This window comes from Triticum aestivum, chromosome 7B (assembly GCF_018294505.1).
Source record: "Triticum aestivum cultivar Chinese Spring chromosome 7B, IWGSC CS RefSeq v2.1, whole genome shotgun sequence".
NCBI classification, from domain to species: Eukaryota; Viridiplantae; Streptophyta; class Magnoliopsida; order Poales; family Poaceae; genus Triticum; species Triticum aestivum.
This window is the reverse complement of record NC_057813.1, coordinates 486,964,556-486,975,554: the sequence shown is the minus strand read 5'-3', so window position 1 is coordinate 486,975,554 and position 10,999 is coordinate 486,964,556.

The following is a 10,999-nucleotide window of genomic DNA, read 5'->3' as shown; positions in this document are numbered from 1 at the left end:
CTTGCCGATTTACCGCTATCATTTTGGGGATACACTCTAGAGACAGCTACATTCACTTTAAATAGGGCTCCGTCTAAATCCGTTGAGACGACACCGTATGAATTATGGTTTGGGAAGAAACCTAAGCTGTCGTTTCTAAAAGTTTGGGGATGCAAGGCTTATGTCAAGAAACTTCAACCTGAAAAGCTCGAACCCAAGTCGGAAAAATGCGTCTTCATAGGATACCCTAAGGAAACCATTGGGTATACCTTCTACCTTAGATCCGAAGGCAAGATCTTTGTTGCCAAGAACGGATCCTTTCTGGAAAAAGAGTTTCTCTCGAAAGGAGTAAGTGGGAGGAAAGTAGAACTCGATGAAGTACTACCTCTTGAACCGGAAAGTAGTGCAGCTCAGGAAAATGTTCCTGTGGTGCCTACACCGACTGGAGAGGAAATTAATGATGATGATCAAGGTACTTCGGATCAAGTTGCTACTAAACTTTGTAGGTCCACAAGGACACGTTCCACACCAGAGTGGTATGGCAACCCTGTCCTGGAAATCATGTTGTTAGACAACGGTGAACCTTTGAACTATGAAGAAGCAATGGCGGGCCCATATTCCAACAAATGGCTTGAAGCCATGCAATCCGAGATAGGATCCATGTATGAAAACGAAGTATGGACTTTGACAGACTTGCCCGATGATCGGCGAGCGATAGAAAACAAATGAATCTTTAAGAAGAAGACGGACGCAGATGGTAATGTTACCATCTATAAAGCTTGACTTGTCGCTAAGGGTTATCGACAAGTTTAAGGGGTTGACTACGATGAGACATTCTCTCCCGTAGAGAAGCTAAAGTTCGTCTGAATCATGTTAGCAATTGCCGCATACTATGATTATGAGATATGGCACATGGACGTCAAAACAGCATTCCTTAACGGACATCTTAAGGAAGAACTGTATATGATGCAGCCGGAAGGTTTTGTCGATCCTAAGAATGCTAACAAGGTGTGCAAGCTCCAGCGATTCATTTATGGGCTGGTGCAAGCATCTCGGAGTTGGAACATTCGCTTTGATGAGATGATCAAAGCGTTTGGGTTTATGCAGACTTATGGAGAAGCCTGCGTTTACAAGAAAGTGAGTGGGAGCTCTATAGCATTTCTCATATTATATGTAGATGACATACTTTTGATGGGAAATGATATAGAACTATTGGACAGCATTAAGGCCTACTTGAATAAGTGTTTTTCAATGAAGGACCTTGGAGAAGCTGCTTACATATTAGGCATCAAGATCTATAGGGATAGATCGAGACGCCTCATAGGTCTTTCACAAAGCACATACCTTGATAAGATATTGAAGAAGTTCAATATGGATCAGTCCAAGAAAGGTTTCTTGCCTATATTGCAAGGTGTGAGATTGAGCTTGGCTCAATGCCCGACCACGGCAGAAGATAAAGAAGAGATGAGTGTCATCCCCTATGCCTCAGCCATAGGATCTATTATGTATGCCATGCTGCGTACCAGACCTGATGTAAGCCTTGCCGTAAGTTTGGTAGGAAGGTACCAAAGTAATCCCGGCAAGGAACATTGGACAGCGGTCAAAAATATCCTGAAGTACCTGAAAAGGACAAAGGACATGTTTCTCGTCTATGGAGGTGACAAAGAGCTCGTCGTAAAGGGTTACATCGACGCTAGCTTCGACACAGATCTGGATGACTCTAAGTCACAAACCGGATACGTGTATATGTTGAATCGTGGAGCAGTAAGCTGGTGCAGTTGCAAGCAGAGCGTCGTGGCGGGATCTACATGTGAAGCGGAGTACATGGCAGCCTCGGAGGCAGCGCATGAAGCAATATGGATGAAGGAGTTCATCACCGACCTGGAGTCATACCCAATGCGTCGGGGCCGATCACTCTCTTCTGTGACAACACTGGAGCTATTGCCCTTGCCAAGGAGCCCAGGTTTCACAAGAAGACCAGGCACATCAAGCGTCGTTTCAACTCCATCCGTGAAAATGTTCAAGATGGAGACACAGATATTTGCAAAGTACATACGGATCTGAATGTCGCAGCTCCGTTGACTAAACCTCTTCTGCGAGCAAAACATGATCGACACCAGAACTCTATGGGTGCTCGATTCATCACAATGTAACTAGATTATTGACTCTAGTGCAAGTGGGAGACTGTTGGAAATATGCCCTAGAGGCAATAATAAAAGGGATTATTATTATATTTCCTTGTTCATGATAATTGTCTTTTATTCATGCTATAATTGTATTATCCGGAAATCGTAATACACGTGTGAATACATAGACCACAACATGTCCCTAGTGAGCCTCTAGTTGACTAGCTCGTGTAACGCCCCAGATTCGTTGTGCCAGGTGTCTGTCAGTTTTTCGCCTTAGTTGTCATGTCATTTGCTTGCGTGTTGCATTTTGTCATGTCATCAGGTGCATTGCATTGCATACGTGTTCGTCTCATGCATCCGAGCATTTTCCCCGTTGTCCGTTTTGCAATCCGGCACTCCTATGTCCTCCGGCGTTTCCCTTTTGCCTCTCGTTGTGAGCGGGTGTTAAACATTCTCGGAATGGACCGAGTCTTGCCATGCGGCCTTGGTATACCACCGGTAGACCGCCTGTCAAGTTTCGTGCCATTTGGAGGTCGTTTGGTACTCCAACGGTTAACCGCGTAGCCCGAGACCCCCCTTTCTCTTTGCAGCCCAACACCCTTCCAAAGTGGCCCAAAACCCAGCAAACTCCCCTCCATGCTCTCGGTCGTTCGATCACGATCGCGTGGCCGAAAACCGCTCCTCATTTGGACACTCCTAGCTCCCTCCACCTATATATATGTGCCCCTCCCCGATTTTTCCGCGCAGTCCAAACCCTAGATCCATCCCTACCCGCAGCCGGACATGTCTGTCCAGCCGCCGGACATGTCCAACCGCCCCCGTGCCCAATCAGACGCCGCCACGTCGCCGACCCCGCCGCCGGTCAGCGCCTCCCACCGCGCGGGCCCGCCGAGCCCAGAACCGGCCCGCGCCGGGCCAAGCCGGGCCCGACGTGCCCCGTGCGCCGCCGCCTCCCGCGCGCCGCCCGGCTCCCGCATCTCCACCCTGCCGTCGTGGTCCTCCGCCGTCCGGCCCCGCCGGCGCCGCCCGCGGTTCGGCCCGGCCACCGCCTCCGCCTCCCCGCGCCTCGCCGCCCGGGCCTGAACCGGCCGCGCCTTCGCCGCCCGCAGCCTAGCGCGAGCTCCCGCACAAGCTCCGTCGTCGCCCGGGCTCCCTGCCGACTTCGCCGGCGCTGGTCGCCGCGGCCGCGCCGCCTCGTGCCGACCCGCGGCCAAGCCCGGCCTCCTCGCCGCTGGCGCCCGTCCGCGCCGCGCCGCCCCGCTTCGGCCTTCCCCCCTCGTATGGCGAACTTCTCCGGCCCCTCCCATGCCGCCCCATCTCCCTCCTCACCACCGGCCGTCTCCGGCGAGAACTCCGACCGGATCCGGCGAGATCCGGCCCGGAACCTGCAAGGTGGACGAGATCCACCGGTCCCTCCATCCAAACGCATGCCCCGTCCCGGATCCGCTCCGTCCAGGGATCTCCTCGTCCCGGGTTGACTTCTCGCGAGGTTGTTTTTCTGCTAAGTCCCTAATATTTTGTCATTATCATGCCATGTTCAACGCATCATATCTTTGCATCCGTAGCTCCGTTTTGTGCGTGTAATATGTCAAATTGTTCGCCTCGACGAGTACATCATTTCATTCCATTGCATCATATTCATTTGAGGTCATCTTGATGCCTGAAACATCGGTGTAAGAGTGCTTCATAATGTTTTCTGTTGTCTGTTAACAGAATGAGTTCCTTTGTCATTTTTGCCATGATTGATGTGAGCATCCTATGAGGTTGATGTCTACATGTGTTTTGATCTATGCTATGTCTTCTTTACAGAGGTGCTTACCATGTATTTTTGTGATCAATCTGGTGACTAGAACAAGCATGCAAACTAGGCATCATGATGTTGCTGATTTTAGTCCATGTTCTGCTGTTATTTTGATGCCATGTAAACTTGATGCTACAGAGAGATCCATGCATATTTTGAGATACTTCAGTAAGGATGTTTTGAACATATGGTTATCCTCTATCCATTGATGCCTCTGGTTGCAATTATGGAGTAGTCTAGCATGTCATTTTCGTGCTCTACTTTTGCTTCAAAATGTTTCCTGCCAGATTGTTTACATGTTATTCAATTTTGCCAAGGTTGTTGTAGTTGATCCTTGCATGCTATGAACTTGTTCTTGCCTTGGTTTGTTTCACAAACATGTCTTCTTGCTGATGCTATACTTATCTTGTCATTCAATGCTCTGTAGTGAGTGCATCGAGCTCACGAACATGCCTTCATAATTCTGTTTCTGTCATGTTTGAATCTGTAATATAACTTGCTATGTTTACATGGGTGCCATCATATTTTTTGATCCTTTTTGGCTCATGGTCAGTAAGGGACTTTTGATCTATGCAATGAGTAGATTTATGTCATGCCTTTGTTTACCATAATAAGTTCCTATAACATGTTGTTTGATAGCTCTAAACATTGCAACCTGATGTTATTTTCTGCAAAGTCTGAAATTGTTATAACTTGCAATCTTACCATGTGTGTTTGAGCATGTTCTAGTGATTTCTGGAGTTAGCTCAGTGTTCATGTTTTGTAATACTTTACCTGTACATCATGTCCATGCCTTTTGTTTTCTTGTTGAGGTCCTATAGCATATTGTTTTGATGCTTGCAATATGCCTAGTTGTTGTTTTGGACAGCTTGTCCTAAACTTGTTCCATGTGTGCGTGTTGAACCGTTGCTCCGTTTTGAGTGTGCTCTATATGAAACTTGCTTAGAATTGCGTGTAGTTTCACATTATCATGTTGCATCCATGCTTTGAGGTGTTCTGCTTGATGTTTGGGTGCATTTTGCATCAATGCCATGTTTAACTTGTTTTGCTCATATCTTCTAGGCCGTAGCTCCGAACTAAATGAACTTTATATGTAACTTGACTAGAATCTCGTGTAGATCATCCTTGTGCATATTAACTTGATGTTTAACTACTTGAACATAAGGTTTATTCAGATCTGGACCAACTTTGAAATATGCATATGAGGACTTACCGGAATTGTTATATGTTGTTCCCGGCCTCATTTAAACTTGCTTTGATGTGTTGCTCTTGTTTGCATCATCTCTTGTCATGAGTAGCTTCATGTAGCTTTGTCATGCATCATGCTTGTTGTGCATCATGCCTTGTTCTTGTGTGGTGTGTTTACCATGTTGTGTGCTTCTTCTTGTTAGTTCCTGTTTCGTTGCGATCGTGAGGATTCGTTCCTCTACGCTTGGTTCGGCTTCATCCGTTCGTCTTCTTCATGGACTCGTTCTTCTTCCTTGCGGTATTTCAGGCAAGATGACCTGATGAGGACATGGCTACCACAGTTACACCCATATCCCCTGTTGTTTTACCTCTTGGAACAGTTGCTAGAGCTCAGATACGCCAATTAAATTATCAGGTACTTTCATTTTTTGGTAATGTTTCTAGTGTTCATGAGAATATGATGCTGCCTAACTTAGATACATTTGTGTTGCTTGCAATTGAAGGGCCTAGCACGGACAAGAAGGATGAACATTGGAGCATGGTCAAGCACGGAGATGAAGGTGCGTGCAAAGAGAACAAGAATGGAGGTTCAAGTGGAGATTTCCGGACTTTGAAGCCACCATGATGACATACAAGAAGATGGACGAAATATACAAGATGACCTTTCATAAATTTCGTCCATAGCTTATTATTGGTGTTGCGCCACCTTATTTTGGGTCAGGCCCATGTAATCTATTTTTAGAGTCCATATTGTAGGGGAAACGACTTAGGAGGTGTTTTAGTCCCACCTTGCCAAGGGTGGACAAAATCCCCTCTCTTTTCCTTATATATATAGCCCTTAAGGCTTCGTTTAGACTTGGGTTTTGTTTAGATTAAAAGTTCGTCATAGCTGCAACTTCGCGTACTTCGTTTGTGTTCAACGACCAGACAAAGGCGTCACAGAACCCCACCTTGATCAATAGCTTTCATCTTATATTCGCAATATCCAGATTGCAATCTCAGATTCTTGCTTGTTCTTCGTTTGCTCGCAGGAAACAGACCCTCGTGGTCCGGTTGATCGTGCTCCGGCGTGGTCAATAACCTCTCGGAGTTGGTTTAGCGATTGTTAAGGCGCGACGTCCTCGTACGTTCGTAGTCGGATCGTCAAAGTCGACTTCCACCAAAGCGAAATCCATCATCTCATCGAAAGACGGGACACCTTTGCCTCTATCAAGTGGTATCAGTTTTCAGGTTGCTCGATGAGATTTTACAGTTTTTCATAGTTTAGATCGCATCTGTCTTTCATACCTATAGTCCAAGAAAAAGCCACAAAAAAAGTTAGCTTAGTTCATCCGTGTCCTAGAGAGTCTGAGCCTTTTCGCTATTATCAATTAGTTTTTGCATTGTTGAATTTTCGGTTGCAACGTGTGTCGAGTTGCTGATTTTTAGTGTCTAGGTTTTTAGAGTTTCGAGTTCTAGTCACGTTTTTGTTCACACCGCATCCACGAACACCAACCACTGCCACTTATTTGTTTCGTCAGCATCACCATCATCCATCCGCTGTTTTGGTTTGTTGTTGTCTTTGAGCATCAGAAAAGATTGAGAACAGAGCCCAAGAAAAAAGAGTTTTGAGAGAGAGAATCGGGTGAGAAGTTTGGATCAAGGAGAGAGATCAGAATACAACAGCGCAGCAGTCCATGCTTCTTGGGATTAGGCGATACCAAAAACCAGCTGTCGAATCTAATTCAGTTGTTAAAAAAAAGTTGTTCACCGATTGGAAGAAGAGGAGGACGTGACTTGGAAGGACTTCTTTTCGGTTTGGGTTCCAAGAAAAGGTTCACGTGGGGTGGAGCTCTAGCCATCCACGTTTGCTGGAATTTTTTTTTCTTTGGGACTGCTCCACCGTGAGATAAAGAAAGGCAAGTCCAATCAGCCTATTACAAAAAGAATTAAATGGTTCGGTTGGTCTGATTTGGATTGATCCCCCGAAATTCGTGAGTATTTGTGCCTACTATAAAGGAAGGAAACGTGAGATCTGGAAGGAGTAGTTGTTTTGGCAAGTTTGGATTCCCAACGGAAAAAAAAAACGCCGTTTGCTCTCTCCACGCAAAGAGAGAAGGAAAGTGCTGATTGGTTTGTTTATTTGGCAAGGCTCCTTTCATCTCGTTTTGGAGATTGTGCTCTAAAAAAAAAAGTTGCCTTGTTACTTTTGAGCCGGAAAAGGGGAGAGGAGCACGTTCAGATCTGTTGCCACGTATAAGGAAAGTAAATTTGCTTATTTGGAAGGGTTGGATTGGCGCATAATAAAAAATCAGATCGAATCCTCCTAGTTTGGTAACTTTGGATCAGAAAAAAAAAGATTGGCTCGACCAAAAAAAAAACTGCAAGAAGAACGTGGGAAATAAAAGAGATCCGTACTTATTAGGAAAGAGAAGGAGAGCAGATTCGTTCGGGAGAAGTGGAAAAAAAATTGTTTCCTTTTGAGTCCTTCTAGGCATTCACGTTTTGGGAAAGACAAGAAGAAAAAAAAAGGCAACTGCAGATCTGCTGTTTGTTTGGGACGAAGTAAAAAAAAAAAAGAGGAAAGTGGGACCAGTTCGGTTGCATTTTTGGGGCGTGATCCCCTCCCACTTGGGTTGTGTTACTTTGGAAGGAACTTAAAGCGCGAAGGAAAAGAAAAGTCTGATCCGCAAAAAAAAAGGGGCTGATTCGATAGAAATTTCTGAGGAAAATAAAGAGGGCGTACATTTTTTTTTATGGAGATTTAGAAGGAAGGAAAGTGTCACGTGGATTTTGTTGCCTTGGATCATTCCATTGGAGAGTTTAAAGGAAAGAGTAATTGTCCCGTTGCCAAAAAAAAAGAGCAGGTGTTTGGAAGGGAATATAGTGCTGATATTTTTGGTTTGGTTGGAGAGTGGACTTTCAAAAAAAAAGAACACGTGGCTAGTAATGCTATTACTTGGATCGTGGTGAGGCAAAAAAAAAAAGTTAAGTGGCTTGCTAGCACTACTTGTTTGTATATCCTCTTTTGATCTAGCACTCAGTATTTTTATTTTGGGTTCTGGTCGTGAATTTGTCTATGTCTTAGGCTCGCGTCTCTAATATAGTCTAGCCTAAAATCAGCACCCGACCACTTTGAACAAATTTTCAGCTTGCATTAATTAACGTGGTTGTAGCATTTTCCCCACATATTTAAAGCCAACCCAGCTCCACATATTTCTACATCGTGCATACATACATTCACCTGGAAATCGCTTTACCCAACTTTTGAAGTTACTTGACACCGCTGGTTGCTGATCACCGCCTGCTGCATGGTAAGAACTTGTAAGACATTGATATTTGTTTTACTGTGAGCGTCTTACCACCACATCCTAGTAGTTATAGGAACATCATTTTTGGATTTTGTTTCTTGTTTCTACTAATCATGACAGGATCTAGAGTCAATTCATGGGCTTTGTCGATCGCGGGAGACGTGCCACCACCTATGCAAATTCCACAACGATCACGAGAGGTGCATAAACATCCAAATGCACATGATCAGGTTAATATTTCTATACCATCATTTAATGGCCGTTTTAGACCTGCTTTATATATTGAATGGGAGTTCGACATAAATATTATATTTGCTTCCCATAATTTTGATGAACGTAAAAAAGTTAAGGTTGCGGTTGGTTCTTTCACTGGTTATGCTTTAGTTTGGTGGAGTGAATATTGTCGGTTACACCCTGATTATATACCTATTACTTGGGATGGTTTGAAACTTGCCATGCGACATACATTCGTCCCCGCTTATTATACTCGTGACATGATTAAAAAGTTGCAACATTTAAAACAAGGTAGTGACACTGTCACGAAATATTATGATGATTTACAAACTACCTTGTTGCATTCCTCTTTATAAGAAAGTGAAGAAGAATTTATGGATAGATTTTGGGGAGGATTAAACCGTGACATTCAGGAGATACTAATTCATGAAACATGTTATCCTATGGACCGTTTGTTTCGTCTTGCTTGCAAAGCTGAACAGGAGATAACAAGACGTGTTGCCCACAAGATAAACAAGCGGAAGGTGCAAATCCCACGAGTTGCGAAGGTTGTTCCTTCCACCACTGCGTCTCCTATGGCAACAACATCCATTGTTGAGAGCACTGCATCACCTCCACCATGTGACGTGTCGCCACCTAAAGTGCCTACATCATCTTTGTTGATCATAAGAGGTAATGACAAAGGTACCGATCTTCCTCCTCCACATGAGTATGATGAATGCCTTGTCAATTTAACTGGACCATGCGATGAGCTACCCACTACTTTGATCACACCAGCTATTTTAGAGGACTATGTTCATGATTTGACTTTGCCATGTGATCAAACAATTTTGAGTGAACCCATTGAATTAACTATTGATGCAAAAGAACCATGTGAATCAGTGAAAAGATCAGATTTGGATCAAATACGTTTGAAAATAGTTGTGCCAATGTTTAATCATTTTGATATGACCTCTAATCTTGGTGATGGTTCATCAAGGTTGGGATGGTTTAATGATGAGCATTGCCAATCTTTTATTATGAATAAGAGCTTCACTTATATGTGCAAACTGAGTTGCAATATTTTCATGCCTTTCACTTCTTGTGATAATATATTGGCTTTATTTTTCACGACTTTTGAAGGGTGCTCTTGTATAACTATGTCACATGTCCAACAAATGAGATCAGTTAAAATGGATGACATATACATATACAACGTGTACACCTTGTCTTTATTGTTAGCCATATTTCAGATTAAGCAACGCCGAGGACGGCTTTGTTTTCAAGAAGGGAAGGATGATGAGGACATGGCTACCACAGTTACACCCATATCCCCTGTTGTTTTACCTCTTGGAACAGTTGCTAGAGCTCAGATACGCCAATTAAATTATCAGGTACTTTCGTTTTTTGGTAATGTTTCTAGTGTTCATGAGAATATGATGCTGCCTAACTTAGATACATTTGTGTTGCTTGCAATTGAAGGACCTAGCACGGACAAGAAGGATGAACATTGGAGCATGGTCAAGCATGGAGATGAAGGTGCGTGCAAAGAGAACAAGAACGGAGGTTCAAGTGGAGATTTCCGGACTTTGAAGCCACCATGATGACATACAAGAAGATGGACGAAATATACAAGATGACCTTTTATAAATTTCGTCCATAGCTTATTATTGGTGTTGCGCCACCTTATTTTGGGCCAGGCCCATGTAATCTATTTTTAGAGTCCATATTGTAGGGGAAACGACTTAGGAGGTGTTTTAGTCCCACCTTGCCAAGGGTGGACAAAATCCCCTCTCTTTTCCCTATATATATAGCCCTTAAGGCTTCGTTTAGACTTGGGTTTTGTTTAGATTAAAAGTTCGCCATAGCTGCAACTTCGCGTACTTCGTTTGTGTTCAACGATCAGACAAAGGCATCACAGAACCCCACCTTGATCAATAAAGCTTTCATCTTATATTCGCAATATCCAGATTGCAATCTCAGATTCTTACTTGTTCTTCGTTTGCTCGCAGGAAACAGACCCTCGTGGTCAGGTTGATCGTGCTCCGGCGTGGTCAATAACCTCTCGGAGTTGGTTTAGCGATTGCTAAGGCGCGACGTCCTCGCACGTTCGTAGTCGGATCGTCAAAGTCGACTTCCACCAAAGCGAAATCCATCATCTCATCGAGAGACGGGACACCTTTGCCTCTATCATGACCGCTACCCTGGATCTCACTACTATCACTGCTATGCTAGTTGCTTCGTTCTATCACTTTGCTGCGCTACCTATCACCTGTTTATCAAGCCATCCCAAATTGCCATGAACCTCTAACCTTTGACACCTTTCCTATGCAAACCGTTGTTTGGCTATGTTATCGCTTTGCTCAGCCCTCTTATAGCATTGCTAGTTGCAGGTGAAG